The 22,225-nt window shown below is 38.3% G+C and overlaps 1 protein-coding gene across 6 annotated transcripts in view; it reads left to right on the top strand.

The window, feature by feature from the left end:
- Positions 1-22,225, top strand: part of Ac13E (Adenylyl cyclase 13E) — a 367,921-nt gene that overhangs the window by 240,693 nt on the left and 105,003 nt on the right. The window contains exon 1 of one of the 6 annotated variants that reach the window (XM_067784822.1): positions 17,266-17,305. The exons of the other annotated variants lie outside the window; for them this stretch is intronic. The gene's annotated coding sequence lies outside the window, so the exon portion shown is untranslated. Of the gene's footprint in view, positions 1-17,265; positions 17,306-22,225 lie in introns of those variants that run through there. 6 annotated transcript variants of the gene reach the window in all.

Genomic DNA, 22,225 nt, shown 5'->3' with positions numbered 1-22,225 from the left:
TTATAAGCCGAAAATACAATAATAATTTGTTGGTATGGGATATCGGTAACAAACTGCTCCCAAAAGGCCTGAAATTAGATCTTTCTGGTAAAGTGCTGTTGGCGTTTAGTTTCAGACTCTAGGCGAAATTTAGTTAACTGAAAAACATTAGTGTTCTAGATGTGCATCTGTATGTTAGCACACAAACAACCTAGCCTTAAACATCGAACTTCACTGGTTTTTATGCTCAACGTGCTTTGCACACAGAGTATATCTGCTTTGATGACAGTTATGTTGTATATCGTAACGACATAAACGAATTGAGATAGATGTAGCCTTCCCCAAATCAAATTGCTCAGGATGAAAAAAGGAACTGATTTGGTCATGTCCGTCCGTCCACCTATCCGTCCGTCCACCTATCCGTCCGTCTGTCTGTGTTGACGATAACTTGAGTAAATATTACGACACATTATTGAAATTTGGTATATTGGTTCCTTGGCATTCATCTCAAATCGCTATTTAAAATGAGCGAAATCCGTTGATAACCGCGCTCATTTTTTACATATATAACATTATGGAAAACACAAAAAACCTGATTATATAGTAAACAATACACTTAGAATGTTAAAATTTGATGTGTGGACTAATATCAAGATACTTGATAAAAATTTAAAAAAAATTTTGAAAATGGACTTGGCACAGCCCACTTGTGATAAAGTTCTGTTTTACAAATATTACAAATTATAAATCAAAAACTGTGAAACCTATTATAACAAAATTTGATGGAGAAGTTGTCATTACTTTAAAAAATGCTTCGAAAAAAATTCACGAAATCGTTTAAGGACCACACCCACTTTAATATAAAAGATTTTTAAAAGGGTCGTAAACGAACAAAATAAGCTATATCTTTGCAAGAAGAGCTTTATATCAATGGTATTTCTTTTTCCAAGTGCAGTTATAGCAAAAATAAGGAAGTATTTAAAATTTTTTAAAATGGGCGTAGCATCGCCCCTTTTATGACTAAACAATTTTCTATGTTTCGAGAGCCATGACTCGAAATTAACATATCGTTATAAAATTAGGAGTACATACTTTCTTTATAGCATATTTCCAGTAAAAATGGACAGGATCGGTTAAAGATCGCGCGCACATCTATAGACTAGAATAACAAGCTATATCTTTGCGAACTTAGATATACTTGTTTTCTACAAAGGCCAGCTGGGCGTATGAGTAACATATTGACATGCCAAGAAAATCGTTTCATCATTTGCATAAAGAGCCGACATCGAATATATTTAAATATTTCGAAAAAAATTTTACTGAACTATTAAAAATCTCCAAAATTGTTTACCAGTTTTTCGCATTCAGCAAGTCGAATAACATAAAGCTATTTGAGTTTGTTATAAGTACAGGCATTTTCAATTTTTATATGCCGGGTTTATTAAACAATGAAATAAAGGGCAGTTCTATATTATTTATAAAGGATGTGTCTGTAGATATCGCTTTTAAGTTCCATGGATTTAATGTTATATCTACAATAAGAAACATTTGCCTCTTACTTACTTACTTAATTGGCGCTTAACCGTCTAAACGGTTATGGCCGTCCAACAAGGCGCGCCAGTCGCTCCTTCGCTCCGCCAACCGGCGCCAATTGGTCACACCAAGGGAGTTTAAATCGTTTTCCACCTGGTCCTTCCAACGGAGTGGGGGCCGCCCTCTACCTCTGCTTCCATAGGCGGGTTGCGATAGAAACACTTTCTTGGCCGGAGCATCATCTTTCATTCGCATAACATGGCCTAGCCAGCGCAGCCGCTGCGTTTTAATTCGCTGGACTATGTTGATGTCTGCGTATAGCTCGTATAGCTCATCATTAAATCTTCTTCGGTACTCGCCAACGCCAACGCGTAGAGGTCCACATTTGCCTCTACCTACCGGAAATTCCACTATCTCTAAGAAATCATTCAAAAACTAAAAAGCGCAAAACTCCAATGAATCTACATGCTAGACTGGTATTTGTTCTTTTATTTCTAAATGATTAATATTATGAAAGTTCATTGTACTTCAAACTATGCCTTAATGGTAATTTTCGCAAATATTTGTATTCTTGTTATATTTTTTTATGAAAATCACTTCAGCAGCAATAAAAAAGCCACACCAAATGATAGTCAAAAGGACAAAGACAAGAACAAGTACGAGGTCAAAGACACAGCAATTCCTCACAAATGATTCTTGTTTTTGTTGTTATGGAATGCCATGTGGTTTTGTGTGGGTATGCGTGTCCTACTGCCACAATACTTACACACGGCACACATCGTCTGCCGCGTAACTCATGTTGAAATGCACAAGTGCCTCTAACCGCAAGTTGCCAACATCAAATTTAATATTCACACAGTAATAGTAAATTAGACACAATTTTGTAAAATCAAATTGGAGCAGAACCGACATCAAAGCTCATAAATTTTTTAAATTATTAGGTGCAGTTAGGTAAGGGAGTGGGCCATAGTTATATAGGTGGCCGCCTTTTCAAGATATCGCCATAAAAGTGGACCAGGGGTGACTCTAGAATGCGTTTGTACGATAGGGGTATCAAATTAAAGGAATTAATGAGGGTCTTTAAAAGGAGTGACCCTTAGTTGTATATGTGAAGGCGTTTACGAGATATCGACCAAAATGTGGACCAGGGTGACCCTGATCATTATCTGCCGGGCACCGCTAATTTATTTATATATGTAATACCACGAACAGTACTCCTGCCATGATTCCGAGGGCTTTTGATTTCGCCCCGCAGAACTTTTTTCATTTTCTTCTGCTTAATATGGTAGGTGTCACACCCATTTTACAAAGATTTTTCCAAAGTTATATTTGCGTCAAAAAAAAAACAACCCAATCACCATGCTTCATCCCGTTTTTCGTATTTCGTTTAGAATTATGGAATTTTTTTCATTTTTCGAAATTTTCGATATAGAAAAAGTAAGCGTGGTCATAGTCGGATTTCGCCCGTTTTTAATACCAAGGTAAAGTGAGTTCAGATAAATACGTGAACTAAGTTTAGTAAAGACTAGCTTTACCCGGCGTACGTTGTAACGCCCGAGATCGAATGAATGTTGCGTTGTTTTTTCTGTTTTGTTTGTTGATAATTTAATTTATTATTCCGTAAATAGAATTGAATTTTGTACGCATATTTGGTGAAATTTTCTGTTAAAACATTTTATTCTTGTATCTTATTTTATATTATTGTATTGCTTTTACCGCTGATGATTGTTGCTTTGATTACATTCCGAAGAGGCATGACTGGTGTGCCAATTTTCAAAGTTGATATATGCGCAGGCATTCCTTTTGGTTCTAAGGAGTATAGAAATTCATTTGGATAATTCACAATTTTATCTTCATCTGTAACTGTGTCGATCGATTTATATTTCGCCACTTCACCAGGAAATTGGTTTTGAATGCGAACATTGATTTTGTTAACATAATCATTTTTGGGAGCTAAGATAGTTCTTTCGCATAGCCAAAAAACAAAAACATTTAAATTTAAAATTCTGAATTCTGAAACATGAAAAACTTTCGTCTTGATCGAAGGAAACTAGAGCCAAAATTTGGTGATGATCGAAGTATAGCAAACACGTTTTCATAGGGAACACACACACAAAATTTGGTTTTTATAGAAGATGTAGATAGACTGAAGCTAAACAATTTTTTAACAGCGGCAGATTACTAAACGTCGAAAAGGCATAACAGCCAATCTCAACAATGCAGTCAAACTTTAGGTATTAAAATAACTTAAGTTTGTACGGCAGCCATAGTTTTTCCCCTATCCACATTTTACTGGAGGTGTTAGGACTTAACGTCACATAGTTCTTTACCAATTTTAATTATCCTACCATTACGACATCGAGATATATGCAGTATAATATATCCCATTTGTATGGGATGTGCCACACCCCCTTTTTCCCAATTCAATATTTTCTTGGTGGTGTTAGGGATTGACCTCATATATCTCCTTACTGAATTTCAATGTTCTGGCATGTATACCTTCAAAGTTATGCATTACAAAAATTCCATTTGTATGGGAGGTGCCACCCCCCTTTCTCCAAATTCCGCATTTTCTTGTTGGTGTTAGAGATTGACCTCATATAACTCCTCATTGAATTTCAATGTTCTGGCATGTATACCTTCAAAGTTATGCAGTACCAAAGATTCCATTTGTATGGGAAGAGCCACGCCCCTTTTATATATCGAAATTATTTTTAGCCTAAAACCTTCCCGTTGATCGAAGGAACCCATAACCAAAATTTTGTGATGATTGAAGTGTGTGAAATACGTTTCCATAGCGAACACACACACACACACAAACACACACAATTTGATTTTTATACTCAGTTGAGCATAGCTCACAGAGTATATTAACTTTGATTGGATAACGGTTGGTTGTACAGGTATAAAGGAATCGAGATAGATATAGACTTCCATATATCAAAATAATCAGGATCGAAAAAAAATTTGATTGAGCCATGTCCGTCCATCCGTCTGTCCGTTAATACGATAACTTGGGTAAATTTTGAGGTATCTTGATGAAATTAGGTATGTAGGTTCCTGAGCACTCATCTCAGATCGCTATTTAAAATGAACAATATCGGACTACAACCACGCCTACTTTTTCGATATCGAATATTTCGAAAAACCGAAAAGGTGCGGTAATTCTTTACCAAAGACGGATAAAGCAATGAAACTTGGTAGGTGCATTGACCTTATGACGCAGAATAGAAAACTGGTAAAATTTTGGACAATGGGCGTGGCACCGCCCACTTTTAAAAGAAGGTAATTTAAAAATTTTGCAAGCGGTAATTTGGCAATCGTTGAAGATATCATGATGAAATTTGGCAGGAACGTTACTCCTATTACTATACGTATGCTTGATAAAAATTAGCAAAATCGGAGAACGACCACGCCCACTTTAAAAAAAAAATTGTTTTTTTTTAAGCCAAATTTTAACAAAAAATTTAATATCTTTACGGTATATGAGTAAATTATGTCAACATTCAACTCCAGTAATGATATGGTGAAACAAAATGCAAAAATAAAATAAAATTTCAATATGGGCGTGGCTCCGCCCTTTTTCATTTAATTTGTCTAGGATACTTTTTATGCCAAAGTCGAACAAAAATTTACCAATCCTTGTGAAATTTGGTAGGGGCTAAGATTCTGGAACGGTAACTTACTTCTGTGAAAAAGGGCGAAATCGGTTGAAGCCACGCCCAGTTTTTATACACAGTCGACCGTCTGTCCTTCCGCTCGGCCGTTAACACGATAACTTGAGAAAAAATCGATATATCTTTACTAAACTTAGTTCACGTACTTATCTGAATTCACTTTGTATTGGTATAAAAAATGGCCGAAATCGGACTATGACCACACCCACTTTTTCGATATCGAAAATTACGAAAAACAAAAAAAATGCCATAAGTCTATACCAAATACGAAAAAAGGGATGAAACGTGGTATTTGGATTAGTTTATTGACGCAAAATATAACTTTAGAAAAAAACTTTGTAAAATGGGTGTGACACCTAGCATATTAAGTAGAATGAAATGAAAAAGTTTTGCAGGGCGAAATAAAAAACCCTTGAAATTTTGGCAGGAATACTGTTCGTGGTATTATATATATAAATAAATTAGCGGTATCCAACAGATGATGTTCTGGGTCACCCTGGTCCACATTTTGGTCAATATCTGGAAACCGCCTTCACATATATAACTACCACCACTCCCTTTAAAAGCCTCATTAATACCTTTAATTTGATACCATACAAACGCATTCTAGAGTCACCCCTGGTCCACCTTTATGGCGATATCTCGAAAAGGCGTTCACCTATAGAACTAAGGCCCACTCCCTTTTAAAATATTCATTAACACCTTTCATTTGATACCCATATCGTACAAACAAATTCTAGAGTCAACCCTGATCCACCTTTATGGCGATATCCCTAAATGGGGTCCACCTATAGAACTATGGCCCACTTCCTCTTAAAATACTCTTTAATACCTTTCTTTTAATACACAAGTCATACAAACACATTCCAGGGTTACCCTCTGTCCATTTTCTTACATGGTTATTTTCCCTTATGTTGCCACCATAGCTCTCAACTGAGTATGTAATGTTCGGTTACACCCGAACTTAACCTTCCTTACTTGTTATATATATAGATATATCGATTTGTGCTCAAGTTATCGTGTTAACGGCCGAGCGGAAGGACAGACGGTCGACTGTGTATAAAAACTGGGTGTGGCTTCAACCGATTTCGCCAATTTTCACAGAATACAGTCATCGTCATAGAAGCTATGCCCCTATCAAATTTCACAAGGATTGGTAAATTTTTGTTCGACTTATGGCATTAAAAGTATTCTAGACAAATTAAATGAAAAAGAGAGCCACGCCCATTTTTAAATTTTCTTTTCTTTTTCATTACTGGAGCTGAATGTTGACATAATTTATTTGTGTTAAAATTTTACTTTTAAAACTTTTTTTTTAAAAAGTGCTACCAAGCTTTATCCGTCTTTGGTAATGAACTATCGCGCTTTTTCGGGTTTTCGAAATTTTAGATATCGAAAAAGTGGGCTTGGTTATAGTCCGATTTCATTCATTTTAAATAGCGATCTGAGATGAGTACCCAGTAACTTACGTACCAAATTTCATTAAAATACCTCAAAATTTACTCAAGTTATCGTGTTCACGGACAGACAGATGGACGGGCATGGCGAAATGAATTTCTTTTTTCGCACAGATAATTTTGATATATATAAGTCTATATTTATCTCCATTAGGTTATACTGTGAGCTCTACTCAGCTGAGTATAAAAATTTAAATTTGCTAGTGTTTACAAATGTATTTTTAACTAGGCAGTAGGTTTGCTCGATTTGTATGGACGAAAATTAACCGATATCGCGCCATCTATTTTTCGATAGGATTTGGGCGCAGGAAAAAGCAGTTCCACTACGCGTACCCAAAAATAATAATTTTCGAGCCTACGAAATTTCATTTTTTTTTTACTTTTTTTCGACTTTGATTTTTAAAGTTTTTTACATGACCTATTAAAATAATTTTCATATGTATACACTGTCCGACCCAAAAGTGTCCGCTAAAAACGTTGCCGATAACAGTTTTTTGAAAAAATAATTTTTTTGGTGATAACAGTTTTTTGAAAAAAAAAAATTATTTTTTTTTCAAAAAACTGTTATCGAAAACGTTTTTAGCGGACATTTTTGGGTCGGACTGGGTATACATGAAAATTTAACAATCAAATGAAAATTTTTTTAGTATGTCATGAAAAAAACCTTAAAAATCAAAGTCGAAAAAAGGCAAAAAAATGAAATTTCGCAAATTAAAAAGTTGGTGAACCTTTGTCGGATACAGATCCGATACGTATCGGGAACAAGGCACCATTGTTTCGGACATAGTCGGGCTTACGCTTTAATGGTGCTTGTAACCGAAACTTCGGTAATACTCCCCAAAACTTTCGACCAATTCCACGGGTCACAGAGATACCACCGTAAGTAAACCGGAACTTGAACTGGGACGTAATTGCAAATAAGAGCCATAGCCAAAACTAAAAACGTATAAATAAATAAAATAAATGTAAGGCGCGATAACCTCCGAAGAGATCTAAGGCCGAGCTTCTCTTCCAATTTGCGTCGTGCTCCTCTTGATTTTTCCCTACAAATTGGCCGGACGGGACCTACATGTTTTATGCCGACTCCGAACGGCATCTGCAACGCAGATGAGTTTTCACTGAGAGCTTTTCATGGCAGAAATACAATCGGAGCGCTTGCCAGACACTGCCGAGGGGCGACCCCGCTTAGAAAAATTTTCTTCTAATTGAAAAATCTTATTTCTAAAATTTTGATGTTGCTTTGCCCGGGAGTTGAACCCAGGGCATACGGTGTGATAGGCGGAGCACGCTACCATCACACCACGGTGGCCGTAAAAACGTATAAAGACCAAAAATTTAGCTTCAATTAGTAATGAGTCCGAAACCGAGACAAAACTTCAAATGACACCCAACTGAAATTCGTCCCGCAAGCAACACCGTAGCAAAAATCGTAAGCCGAACGATGTACAAAACCCTGATCTATCTTGAATGCAACTTTTTGGTCGAAAAGTTATCGATATGTTATGGCTGTCTCCTGATCGAAATACTCGCAATGAGATCGATCACGTTGTGATAGACGGACGGCATGCCTCCAGTGTTTTAGATGTGCATACGATCCGAGGACCTAACATCGACTCAGACTCCGCCGAGGAAAAAATTGGTTACCGGCGGCCACGAAAAAACCACTGCTACGAGGAAGAATGCCGCGTTGCAATCGAAAGAAAAGACTCTGCCTACAGGGCTACGTTAAAAGCGAGCGCAACAGGAGGAATGTGTGAACGCTATCGTGAGTTGAAAAGGAAAGCAAGACGTCATTTCAGGAAGAAAAAAGCAGAAGCAGAAAGGCGTGAATGCGAGGAGCTTGAGCTGCTAGCCACTAGCAGTAACGCCCGAAAATTTTACAAAAAAATACGGCGACAGACGGAAGGTTTTAAGACCGGGGCAAACTCCTGTATGAACGAAAACGGCGACCTTGTAACTGATGTCCAGAGAGTGCTTTGATTATGGAGGGAATACCTCTCTGCTCTCCTAAATTGAGGCAGTAATTCACCGCGCAGAGATGACGAACCCGATCCCGCAATCGATGATGATGGAATATATGTCCCCCCGCCCGATTATGACGAAGTTAGAATAGCAATAATCAGATCGAAAAACAACAAGGCCGTGGGCGCTGATGGATTGCCAGCGGAGCTATTCAAGTACGGCGGCGAGGAGTTGGTAAAGCGCATGCAGCAGCTTCTTAGCAAAATATGGGCGGACGAGTGAATGCCCGACGATTGGAATCTAAGTGTTCTTTGCCCAGTACACAAGAAGGGGATACTGCAAAATGCACCAACTATCGTGGAATAAGCCTTCTTAATATCGCATATAAGGTCCTTTCAAGTGTATTGTGCGAAAGATTGAAGCCCAATGTGAACCGGCTGATTGAACCTTATCAGTGCGACTTCAGACCTGGTAAATCTACCATCGACCAGATTTTCACAATGCGCCAAATCTGGGAAAAAACCCGTGAAAAGAGAATCGACACACATCACCTCTTCGTCGACTTTAAATCCGCCTTTGATAGAAAGAAATGGAGCTGCCTATATGCCGCTATGTCTGAATTGGGTTTCCCCGCAAAACTTATACGGCTGAGCAAAATGACGTTGAGCAACACCATCAGCTCAATCAGAATTAGTAAGGACCTCTCCGAGCCGTTCGAAACTAAATGTGGTTTCAGACAAGGTGACCCCTATGTTGTTGTTGTTGTAGCAATGCTTCGCCCCACCTAACAGCCGCGACCGACCACAAATTGTCATCAATATCCTCTAACGGGAGTCCAAGGAAACTTGCCGTTTCAACAGGGGTGGACCATAAGGAAAGGGGCGTTAGAGGCGTTGATTCCACATTACAATTAAAGAGATGGTTGCTGTCATGTGGGGACACATTGCAAGCGGGGCATACATTTGAATGTCGGGTTGCGGCCACCGTGGTGTGATGGTAGCGTGCTCCGCCTATCACACCGTATGCCCTGGGTTCAACTCCCGGGCAAAGCAACATCAAAATTTTAGAAATAAGATTTTTCAATTAAAAGAAATTCTGATTCTGGATAGGTAGGAGTTTAACATGTTACAGTATCCATAACGAAGTTGAGCAAGAGTGACACGCGTTTCCTTGGGGAGTATGCGTTCCTCTTCCGCGAGTTTTGGATACTTTTCTTTAAGTACTGGATTCACCGGGCAATTCCCGGCATAAAGGTCCGACGCCTGTTTATGGAGTTCACCAAGGACCTGCTTGTGTTTTTTCGCTTCATACGGCTGGGTTCTCAGGTGCCGTATCTCCTCAAAATGCTTACAGATATGACTCCTTAAGCCCCTAGGCGATGCTGGTTCATCAATCAGATATCTGTTGGGATGCTCAGGTTTCTGGGTATTCAACAGAAACTGTTAGGTCAGCATCTCATTTCTCTCCCTGATGGGGTAACCCCATATCATGCGGTTTCTTTAATTTTATGCTGGAGAAAACTATACTAGCTGCAGAACTTAACCGCACTGGAACAATATTCTATAAAAGCGTGCAATTTCTGGCATATGCTGATGACATTGATATCATCGGCCTAAACACCCGCGCTGTTAGTTCTGCTTACTCCAAATTGGAAAAAGAAGCGATAGAAATGGGTTTGATGGTGAATGAGGACAAAACGAAGTACCTGCTGTCATCCAGCAAAGAGTCAGCGCACACGCGCCTTGGCAACCACGCTACTGTTGGCAGCCATAATTTCGAAATAGTAAAAGACTTTGTTTATTTGGGAACCAGCATCAACACTAGCAACAACATCAGCACTGAAATCCAGCGAAGAATCAATCTTGCCAATAAATGCTAATTTGGACTAAGTAGGCAATTGAAAAGTAAAGTCCTCTCTCGGCGAACGAAAATCATACTCTGCAAGTCACTTATCTTACCCGTCCTGCTATATGGGGCAAAAGCATGGACCACGACAACAGCAGATGAAGCGGCTTTGGGAGTGTTCAAGAGAAAAGTTCTTCGAAAGATTTATGGACCTCTACGCGTTAACGATGGCGAGTACCGAAGAAGATTTAATGATGAGCTGTACGAGCTATACGTAGACATCAATATAGTCCAGCGAATTAAAACGCAGCGGCTGCGCTGACTAGGCCATGTTATGCGAATGAAAGATGATGCTCTGGCCAAGAAAGTGTTTCTATCGGAACCCGCCTATGGAAGCAGAGGTAGAGGGCGGCCCCCACTCCGTTGGAAGTACCAGGTGTAAAACGATTTAAACTCCCCTGGTGTGACCAATTGGCGCCGGTTGGCAGAGCGAAGGAGCGACTGGCGCGCCTTGTTGGACGGCCATAACCGTTTAGACGGCTAAGCGCCAGTTAAGTAAGAAATCATCAATTTGTGATGTATCAGAAACCGATTAAACTTATATATAAAAACGATAACACATTTGTAATCCGCCGATAATAAGTCCATAAGAAACTAATAAGAAGCCGACGACTCGGCGATAACAAGCCGATAAAAAACTGATAGCTCCACAAAAATTTCGCTATCATTATAGACCGATAGCAAAACAATAACTTGTCGTTACCGGCAGCTACAAATATTAAGCAGGCAAAGCTCTTCTCAAATAGCGTGAAACTATTTGTAAATTTTTGGTAAATTTACCAACTCTGGTATTACTTTAGGTTATTCAAAAAAATTGGTTTTCTAAACGTATGTAGTCTTTTGTTTACATTTATTTATTATACATCGATCTTTCAGAGTTCTTGATACTCACGCACTTTTTTACCACTGGCACACTTTTGGTTGTTGTACTATGCGACATTATTGCCTCAATAGCCGCCTGACTGGCACTTTAAAATTTTAAGCGGCTGATTCCCATTCAGTTTCTCTGCAGAGTCTCCGTTGCTTTGATCACAAATATCCCCGGTTCGGAAAGACACTTCATTGTTATACCATATTGAAACGTGTGCCTATAACCGCATTAGCATAACATATAGCAGACAATATGACTTCGATTGGTTTAAAGCACATATGTTTACACTTATCGTAACGGAGTTCATGACGTGCTGCAATTTGGGGTGGCTTTACCTGCTCCCGAATTATTGATCAATCATATAATAAATGACACCTCTATACTCTTAACACACGTTCCTAATATGTTCGGGTGGGCCCTTGATTTGGTATTTGTAGACGATACGTCAAAATGTACTCTTAGCCGGGGTGAACCTCTAACTGTACCCGAAGATCCTTACCATCCTTCCCTGGAAATAGCATACGACTTCGAAAGAAATTCCGTGAGTAGCGCTTTTCTAAATACGACTCTAATTTCAGATTTGACTTTGCGAAGGCTAATTTTAGCAAACTTTATCAAAATTTATCTACAGTGAATTTACCCAAATATTGTGTAGACACTGACTAAAATTTTTCTAACTTTTATACCATCATTTCTTGGTGACCGATACCAAGATCGAGAGGGCAGTGAAGACGTTTTCTAAGTTTAAATCGCCGGGCCCAGATGGTATATTCTCGGCCATGCTACAAGTCTCAAGTAGGGCGGTCGTGGAATGGCTTAAAATAATATTCGATGTGTGCATACGACTGAATCATGTACCGAACTCTTGGAGAACTGCTCGTGCAGCTTTTCTACCAAAGGCGGGGAAGATCGGTCACGTGTATCCCAAAGACTATAGACCCATTAGCTTAACATCATTTCTGCTTAAAACCTTTGAGAGACTGATAGATGTGTACATAAAGTCCAACGTGGATGAAAAGCTGCTCGCCACAACACAGCATGCGTACACCAAAGGCAAGTAGGTAGACACCGCATTGCATAGGGTGGTAATAAGCATAGAGAAATCCCTGGATTATAAGGAGTATGCTCTAGGAGTCTTCTTGCCGGGGCTTTCAATAATGTTGCAAAATGGGCGATTATGGATGGTCTTAATTACGTTAAAGTACATCCTGTCTTAATCAGATGGATCGGCTGCATGTTAAATTGCATAAAGATTACATCACAATGGGGATTGTACGAGGCCACGAAATCAGTGGACAGGGACACGCAGCAGGGAGGGGTGCTATCACCTCTGCTGTGGACGCTGGTCATCAACCAACTGCTCAGGCAATTCGATGAGAGACCCGTAAAACTTACGGCTTACGCAAATGACGTTGCTATTGTCATAAGTGGAAAGTGCCTTCCAACGATTAGTTCTTTGATGGATCGGGCGCTTCGCGATATTCATACCTGGGCATCTAATGTCGGGTTGAAAGTCAATGCGGAGAAGACGGATATGGTCTTGTTTACAAAGAGCTACAAGGTCCCAAATTGGACCAGGCCAAAGTTAGGAGGGGTGACCTTACAGGAGAAACCTTGCACAAAATATTTAGGAATCATCCTAGACAGTAAGCTGTCATGGAAGCTCAACGTGGAGGAGAGGGTCAAGAAGGCCTCAACGGCACCCTATGCATGTAAAAGAATGCTGTGGTATACGTGGGGCCTATCGCCCTCTCTTTCTAATTGGGGTTTTTACAGCGAATGTAAGCCCTATTCTCTACTATGGAGTTCTTGTTTGGTGGAAAGCCACACAAAAAACAACATACCCCAAAAAATTAGAGGGGGTATGCAGACTATCGATGCTTAGCATTACGGGAAACCCCGAAAACAACGCCGACGGCTGCACTGTATGCCATTATAGTAGTATAGCGTCATCAATCACAAGACGAACAGACTACATGATTCCCTATCTGCGCTTCGAGGGAGATCTTAAGGCCACAATAGAGGTGGACGGTTGGCGCAAGTGTGCGCAAATGGCGAACGAGGCGAAACATGTGTACACTAATGGTTCCAAAGTAGTGGAAGGAGTAGTGTCTGCGGTATACTGCGCTGATCCGGAAATAAGCAGATCCTACAGGCTGCCGGATCACTGTAGCGTTTTCGAAGCGGAAATATTAGCCGTAACCAAAGCAGTAGAAACCCTGGAAGAGAATAGCTTAAGCTGCAACCGTGTTAACTTTTATATTGACAGTCAAGCAGCAATTAAGGCAATAATCTCGCATAGCACAGCATCTGAATGCGTGTTAGAGTGTAAGCAGTCTCTGGATACAATCGGGACAGCGAGAAGCATACATCTATATTGGGTCCCAGGGCATATGGGAATAGATGGGAATGAAAAAGCGGACGAACTAGCTAAAAAGGGCGCATCCCTTGAAGCTTGCTCCGTAAATGTCCCAATTAGATTGGGCGAGATTAAGCGAAGTCGAGAGGTGGACATGATCGACCAAGCGGGAAAGGCGTGGGTTCAAACGCGGGACTGTAAAGTGTCGAAGATTATGTGTAGATCTTACAACCTTAGACCAACACAGTTGCTCCTATCATTAAAAAGAGAGGACTGTAGACTCATGACGGGTATTCTGACTGGTACCTGCCTTCTGGCGTCACATGCCTTTAAACTAGGCTTGGTCAGTGATAGCAGATGTAGGAAGTGCGGGTTGGAGGAGGAAACAATCGAGCACGTTCTGTGCTCGTGCCCTGCTCTTGCCAGGCTAAGACTCCAGCTATTAGGAGTGATACAGCTGTCAGATCTAGAAGCAGCAAGTGGCTTAAGTCCTAGGAAGCTTCTAGTATTTGCCAAGAGGACGGAGTTATTTTATAACATAGGTCCTGGTTTTTGATAGGGGTTTTCAGTTTGGTCGTTAAAACAAACTTCTGGTAACACTACGGACTCAATCAGTTTATGTGAGGTCCTCATGGACCGGCCAGTTCAACCTACCTACCATACCATCATTTACGGTATTTTGGAATAACACGTACCTAAGCGAAAATGTGTGTCTACCAGTCTAAATGTGGTTCACTAAAGAGCTGAGGTCTTTATAAAACAGAAAATCGCGCTTCTTCAAATTATTCAAAAGTTCTGGCTCTCACCCCGATTACTTGCAGTACTCTATTTTGCGTCATAAATATTTTTAATTAAACAAAAAGTGCTATAATACATATATACATCTGCAAGATAAAAAGAAAAATAACTTGCAACCCGAAAGCCTTCTATGATTTCGTGAACTTTAAACGTAGGGTGAACGAGTTTCCCTCTGCTTTAAAATACCAGGAAGATTTGTTTAGCCACGATCAAGATATTGCTAATTTCTTTGCACAATTTTTCAAATCGAACTATTCTGATGAACTTAATTATTTTTCAAATGAATATCCATTTCAACTCACTTAACAAAATTAATATTCCAGCGATAACTCCTGATGAAGTTTTTTCATATTTAACATCTTTGAAGGAATCTCACAAGTACGGTCCTGATTTAATTCCCACTTGCTCTCTTAAAAAATGTGCTAAACACGTTTATCAGCCTTTAACTGAATTATTCAATCTGTCCCTAAAACGTGGAGTTTTTCCTTCTGCTTGGAAGGAATATTTTCTCATACCCTTCGCAAAAGTGGTAGTAGGTCGTGTGTAGAAAACTATCGAGAAATTGCAAAGTTGTCGGCCATGCCAAAATGATTTAAAACTATAGTTACCAATCAGCTAGCTTTTTCCATTTCTACTTTGATTGCAGAACACCAACACGGATTCTGTAAAGGCAAATCTACCATTACAAATCTACTTGAATTTACAACTCATGTTTCTAATGGATTTAGAGAAAATGTTGTTATGTTATTTATACTGATTTCCGTAAAGCATTTGACAAAGTATCCCACTCCTTACTTATCTACAAGCTTGATCAGCTGGGCTTCCAACCTGATCTCACCCAGTGAATCTTATCGTATCTCTGCGATCGATGTTTACTCTGGCGTCGCACAGGGCATTCATCTTGGTCCAATTCTGTTCTTGCTATTTATTAATGATATCTGTACCATTATAAAATATTCCAAAGTCTTAATGTATGCCGATGATGTAAACTTTTTCGGTCTTATGCGTCTATAGAAGAACGCCCCTTGCTTCAAGCGGATGTAAACTGCCTATTTGCTTGGTGCAACGTAAATTCAATGCCGCTGAACCTCAAAAAATGCAAATTCGTGTGCCTCTCTCGAAGATCTTTTCTAGTAGCCTCTTATGTAATCAATAATTTTTGTCTTCTATCAGTAAACTATTTTGAGGACTTGGGAGTCACGATAGATGCTAAACTTAGTTTCAACCTTCATATTAATGCTACTGTCAATAAGGCTAGAGGTGTTCTTTCATACGTGAAACGGTGGTCCAAAGAATTTAGTGACCCTTATGTAACTAAAGCCCTTTTCATCACCTTAGTTAGACCGATACTAGAATACGGATCAATAGTCTGGAATCCACAATATCGAGTTCATGCAGATAGACTTGAATCAATACAAAAGCAATTTCTACTTTTCTCTTTAAGGAATTTTCAGTGGGACTCTCCGTATAATCTTCCCCCTTATACTAGTCGGTTGAAGCTTATCAATCTCCCAACTCTTGCAAGCCGTAGAGAAATGCTAGGTGTAATATTTATGGCTTAACTACAGAATGGATTCATTTCCAGCCAAATTCTCTTGAACGAAGTAAACTTTAACGTACCATCACGAGTGTCAAGACATTTCTTTTTTTGAGGCAGTGTAGATGTAATTTCGAATTACGTGAACCTTTTCGGTGTTTGTGTCATGATTTTAATGCTTATTGTAATTCACTTGATATAACAAATTCACTTTTTACCATAAAGAAAACTGTCTTATCCCTTCTTAACTCACAACAAATAAAAATTTAAATTTAACGTACTAAAAATTTTCACTTACTTAGCAATGTAGTATATGTATAATTTCTAACTGTTATGTATAATACTCAGCTGATGATTTCTATTCTGTAGCTGAGCAGTTTTAAATATCGACGCTTAACAAACCCCCACCTATCAACAACTCGCCAGAAACAAATCCGTGCGTCATGCGGTTGTGCGGGCTTCGGAGGGTATTAATTCGTTGGGTATTATTATTATTATTATTATTAAAGGCCAAATGAGGAAAGGATACCGGAAGGTACCGACAAAATATCCCAATATGCATTTACTGCCACAGATGTTTTCTTCGTTCTCGATTCCACAGTAAGCTTCCATCAAACTTGTTGTCTAAAATAATACCTATAAATATTTTACTGTATTTCTTTTACAAGGTCTCGTGTCCTACTTTAGGCTAAGTCCAATTCGTTATCTTAGACTTTCTAGTAAAAAAAAACAGATGCATTTTTTTAACGTTGGAGCTCAACTCGGAGTCTGATATTCCACCACGCCTATACCGAATCTCTTGATTACTAAGGCGCCATATATGTATAACATAGTCTTCCTTCCTGCCGTTATTGAAATTCTTCTTCAAACTTATATTTACATCTCATTCTGATATTTCAGCTTCCTTCCCAAACAAAAACACATTTACTTGCTATCTGAAATATTAATAACTTTTAAAAATAAAGTCATGTGAGCTTAAAATATCACAGAATATGCGGTTAATACAGACTCACTGAACCAATGGCCTCATACCGCGAAATATCGAGATATTAACAAGTCAGAAAACAACTTCATATAATTAAACCTACAACAAAATAAGCCACACAACCTGCCAGAAATTACAGAGAAAATACAGCAACCACACACACACACACACACACACGTAAAAACACTACCCAGCCTCGTTCCATATTTTCGCAAAAGTAAACTCGACGTGAATGGAAAACGGTAAGAGTTTTTATTAAAATTAAAAAGCATGAAACCAACAATAATTACAACAACAAAGAGCATTATTTAATAAATCATAAACGTAAACACAACAAATTTTGACAATAACAACGACACATAAGCATTTACTGTTGCTATCCAACCCGCGCTGCAGTGCAGTCAAAAGCCAGAGTAGTCATCAAACTTTCTAGTTCATTGACTAGAATTTTGAGGGTTATTCATACTAGCCATTCCAGAATAACGGAGAACGGAAAGGATGAACACACTACCAAATACCGAAAACCAAGCCAGTATCTATCGATATTATTCCTTTAGGCAGTAACGAAAACTTTAACCCTAGTTCGGCCGACGAGTCACTAGGGTGACTTTTTCATATTCTCCCCTCAAAAAACACATTTTTAATAAATTTTGTTAACTCATTTTCCGTAACATCATAACTTAATGAATTTTAAGTAGAAAAAATACAAAATAAGGTTTTATAATTTTAGTCATAGACAACTGTAACGGGTTAAACACTTTTATCCTTTTTCTGGCAGTCACCGGGGTGACTGCGTCGGCCACAAATAGTTGTAAAAATCATCGGCCGAACTAAGGTTAAAGCCGTTACGATTCCCTCATTTAAATGAAATTCGTCGGTTGTCCAGCCATCAGCATGACTTTCGTAAAGTGCATATCACCACCACCGTTCTGAACTCCATTAACACTCATTATGGGACGGTGTTCGTGCAGCTTGGCCTGTTTTTACACAGTCAACTACGACTGGCTCGTTCCTTCTCCGTTGGTTTAGTAGATTGACCTCAAACTATTTGAGTGGCCAGCAAAGTCGTTAAAATTAAAAAAAAAAAAAACTTCAAAAGTGGTTTAACCACAAATATACATATGTATATTCTGAGCTACAATTTTAATTTTCTGAACTCCATTTATAATTTTCTGAACTTCAAATTTGAACTTCTTCAGTTTCAGTTTTCTGATCTTAAATTGAAACCTGAACTTCAACTGCAACTTTCTCAACTAAAACTAAAAAAAGGTGTAGATATTTAGTTGTATAATCTCACATAGCACAGCGTCTAAATGCGTGTTAGAGTATAAGCAGTCTCTGGAGAGAATCGGGACAGGGAGAAGCTTACGTCTATATTGGGTCCCAGAGCATATGGGAATATATGGGAATGAAAAAGCGGATGAACTAGCTAAAAAGGGCGCATCCCTTGCACCTTGCTCCGTAGACGTCCCAATTAAACTGGGCGATATTAAGCGAATGTGAGAGGTGCGCATGATCGACCAAGCGAAAAAGGCGTGGGTTCAAGCGTGAAGCTCTAAATTGTCAAAGATTATCTATAGGTCTTACAACCTTAGACAAACTAAGTTGCTTCTATCATTAAAAAGAGAGGACTGTAGATTCATGACGGGTGTCCTGACTGGACACTGCCTTCTGGCATCACATGACTCTAAGTTAGGCTTGGTCAGTGATAGCAGATGTAGGAAGTGCGGGTTGAAGGAGGAAACGATCGAGTACGTTTTGTGCTCGTGCCTGCGCTTGCCAGGCTAAAACCCCAGTTACTAGAAGTGCTACAGCTGTCAAATCTAGAAGCAGCAAGTTGCTTAAGTCCTAGGAAGCTTCTAGTATTTGCCAAGAGGGCGGAGTTTTTTTATAACATAGGTCCTGTTTTTTGATAGGTTTTTTCAGTTTGGTCGTTAAAACAAACTTTTGGTAACACTACCGACTCATTCAGTCTATGTGAGGTCCTCATGGACCGGCCAGTTCAGCCTTACCTAACCTAGTTGCATAAGTACGATGTATTTTTGATTTGAAATGAATTTGAGTTTATTTAACGAATTTTGAATTATAATTTTTTAATTTTTATATATAAGTAATGTTAATTTACATTAGTTCATAAGTTTATATATTTTGAAGTGAAATATTATGAAGTGATACCTATACATAAATACTTTTTTAATTGAATTAATTTAATCAAAAATGCATTTGAACTAGTTTAGTAATTGATATTAGAGAAAAATTGTAAGTTTACAAACGGCGATGGTTACTAGGACATGTTTCTGAATTTCACTTCTTCATCAGCTAGCTTTTCGGGAGCTGAGGGTTGAACTCGAGTCTCCAACATTCATATCAGTGCAAGCCTTTTTTAGCTGCTACGCCATATGAATGTTCCGTTGTTCGCTGTACAATTGGTCTCTAAGAGTTGCCTTTTTTGTTTATATTCCTTTTGATCACCATGTAGGCACATACACTCTGTATGTAGTTTATTCCTAATGGTGTGGATATGATTTTTAGGCGTGCTTTTGAAAGCTTAGTAACATTTGTTCGGATATTTACAGTATTTGTTTTTAATACTTCCGCTGTTACTATTATATCAATATGATCATATGTATTTAATTAGCGAGCTTTGCTCATATTGCTTTATACAATGGTTTTTGTAATTGATATTAGAGAAAAATTGTAAGTTTACAAACGGCGATGGTTACTAGGACATGTTTCTGAATTTCACTTCTTCATCAGCTAGCTTTTCGGGAGCTGAGCGTTGAACTCGAGTCTCCAACATTCATATCAGTGCAAGCCTTTTTTAGCTGCTACGCCATATGAATGTTGCGTTGTTCGCTGTACAATTGGTCTCTAAGAGTTGCCTTTTTTGTTTATATTCCTTTTGATCACCATGTAGGCACATACACTCTGTATGTAGTTTATTCCTAATGGTGTGGATATGATTTTTAGGCGTGCTTTTGAAAGCTTAGTAACATTTGTTCGGATATTTACAGTATTTGTTTTTAATACTTCCGCTGTTACTATTATATCAATATGATCATATGTATTTAATTAGCGAGCTTTGCTCATATTGCTTTATACAATGGTTTTTGTAATTGATATTAGAGAAAAATTGTAAGTTTACAAACGGCGATGGTTACTAGGACATGTTTCTGAATTTCACTTCTTCATCAGCTAGCTTTTCGGGAGCTGAGGGTTGAACTCGAGTCTCCAACATTCATATCAGTGCAAGCCTTTTTTAGCTGCTACGCCATATGAATGTTGCGTTGTTCGCTGTACAATTGGTCTCTAAGAGTTGCCTTTTTTGTTTATATTCCTTTTGATCACCATGTAGGCACATACACTCTGTATGTAGTTTATTCCTAATGGTGTGGATATGATTTTTAGGCGTGCTTTTGAAAGCTTAGTAACATTTGTTCGGATATTTACAGTATTTGTTTTTAATACTTCCGCTGTTACTATTATATCAATATGATCATATGTATTTAATTAGCGAGCTTTGCTCATATTGCTTTATACAATGGTTTTTGTAATTGATATTAGAGAAAAATTGTAAGTTTACAAACGGCGATGGTTACTAGGACATGTTTCTGAATTTCACTTCTTCATCAGCTAGCTTTTCGGGAGCTGAGGGTTGAACTCGAGTCTCCAACATTCATATCAGTGCAAGCCTTTTTTAGCTGCTACGCCATATGAATGTTGCGTTGTTCGCTGTACAATTGGTCTCTAAGAGTTGCCTTTTTTGTTTATATTCCTTTTGATCACCATGTAGGCACATACACTCTGTATGTAGTTTATTCCTAATGGTGTGGATATGATTTTTAGGCGTGCTTTTGAAAGCTTAGTAACATTTGTTCGGATATTTACAGTATTTGTTTTTAATACTTCCGCTGTTACTATTATATCAATATGATCATATGTATTTAATTAGCGAGCTTTGCTCATATTGCTTTATACAATGGTTTTTGTAATTGATATTAGAGAAAAATTGTAAGTTTACAAACGGCGATGGTTACTAGGACATGTTTCTGAATTTCACTTCTTCATCAGCTAGCTTTTCGGGAGCTGAGGGTTGAACTCGAGTCTCCAACATTCATATCAGTGCAAGCCTTTTTTAGCTGCTACGCCATATGAATGTTGCGTTGTTCGCTGTACAATTGGTCTCTAAGAGTTGCCTTTTTTGTTTATATTCCTTTTGATCACCATGTAGGCACATACACTCTGTATGTAGTTTATTCCTAATGGTGTGGATATGATTTTTAGGCGTGCTTTTGAAAGCTTAGTAACATTTGTTCGGATATTTACAGTATTTGTTTTTAATACTTCCGCTGTTACTATTATATCAATATGATCATATGTATTTAATTAGCGAGCTTTGCTCATATTGCTTTATACAATGGTTTTTGTAATTGATATTAGAGAAAAATTGTAAGTTTACAAACGGCGATGGTTACTAGGACATGTTTCTGAATTTCACTTCTTCATCAGCTAGCTTTTCGGGAGCTGAGCATTGAACTCGAGTCTCCAACATTCATATCAGTGCAAGCCTTTTTTAGCTGCTACGCCATATGAATGTTCCGTTGTTCGCTGTACAATTGGTCTCTAAGAGTTGCCTTTTTTGTTTATATTCCTTTTGATCACCATGTAGGCACATACACTCTGTATGTAGTTTATTCCTAATGGTGTGGATATGATTTTTAGGCGTGCTTTTGAAAGCTTAGTAACATTTGTTCGGATATTTACAGTATTTGTTTTTAATACTTCCGCTGTTACTATTATATCAATATGATCATATGTATTTAATTAGCGAGCTTTGCTCATATTGCTTTATACAATGGTTTTTGTAATTGATATTAGAGAAAAATTGTAAGTTTACAAACGGCGATGGTTACTAGGACATGTTTCTGAATTTCACTTCTTCATCAGCTAGCTTTTCGGGAGCTGAGCGTTGAACTCGAGTCTCCAACATTCATATCAGTGCAAGCCTTTTTTAGCTGCTACGCTACTAGTTTAGTAATTTTAAATTATACTTTTTAAGTTTTTATATACTGTAACAATTTTACTGCAAATCCTCTTATTTGCAACCTTCTTCTAAGTTGGAATCACTAAACTGTTGAATAAATAACTCCAATATTGAATAA

The sequence above is a fragment of the Eurosta solidaginis genome, chromosome 4, assembly GCF_040869045.1.
Source record: "Eurosta solidaginis isolate ZX-2024a chromosome 4, ASM4086904v1, whole genome shotgun sequence".
Classification (NCBI taxonomy): domain Eukaryota; kingdom Metazoa; phylum Arthropoda; class Insecta; order Diptera; family Tephritidae; genus Eurosta; species Eurosta solidaginis.
This window is presented reverse-complemented; position numbering and strand designations above follow the sequence as displayed.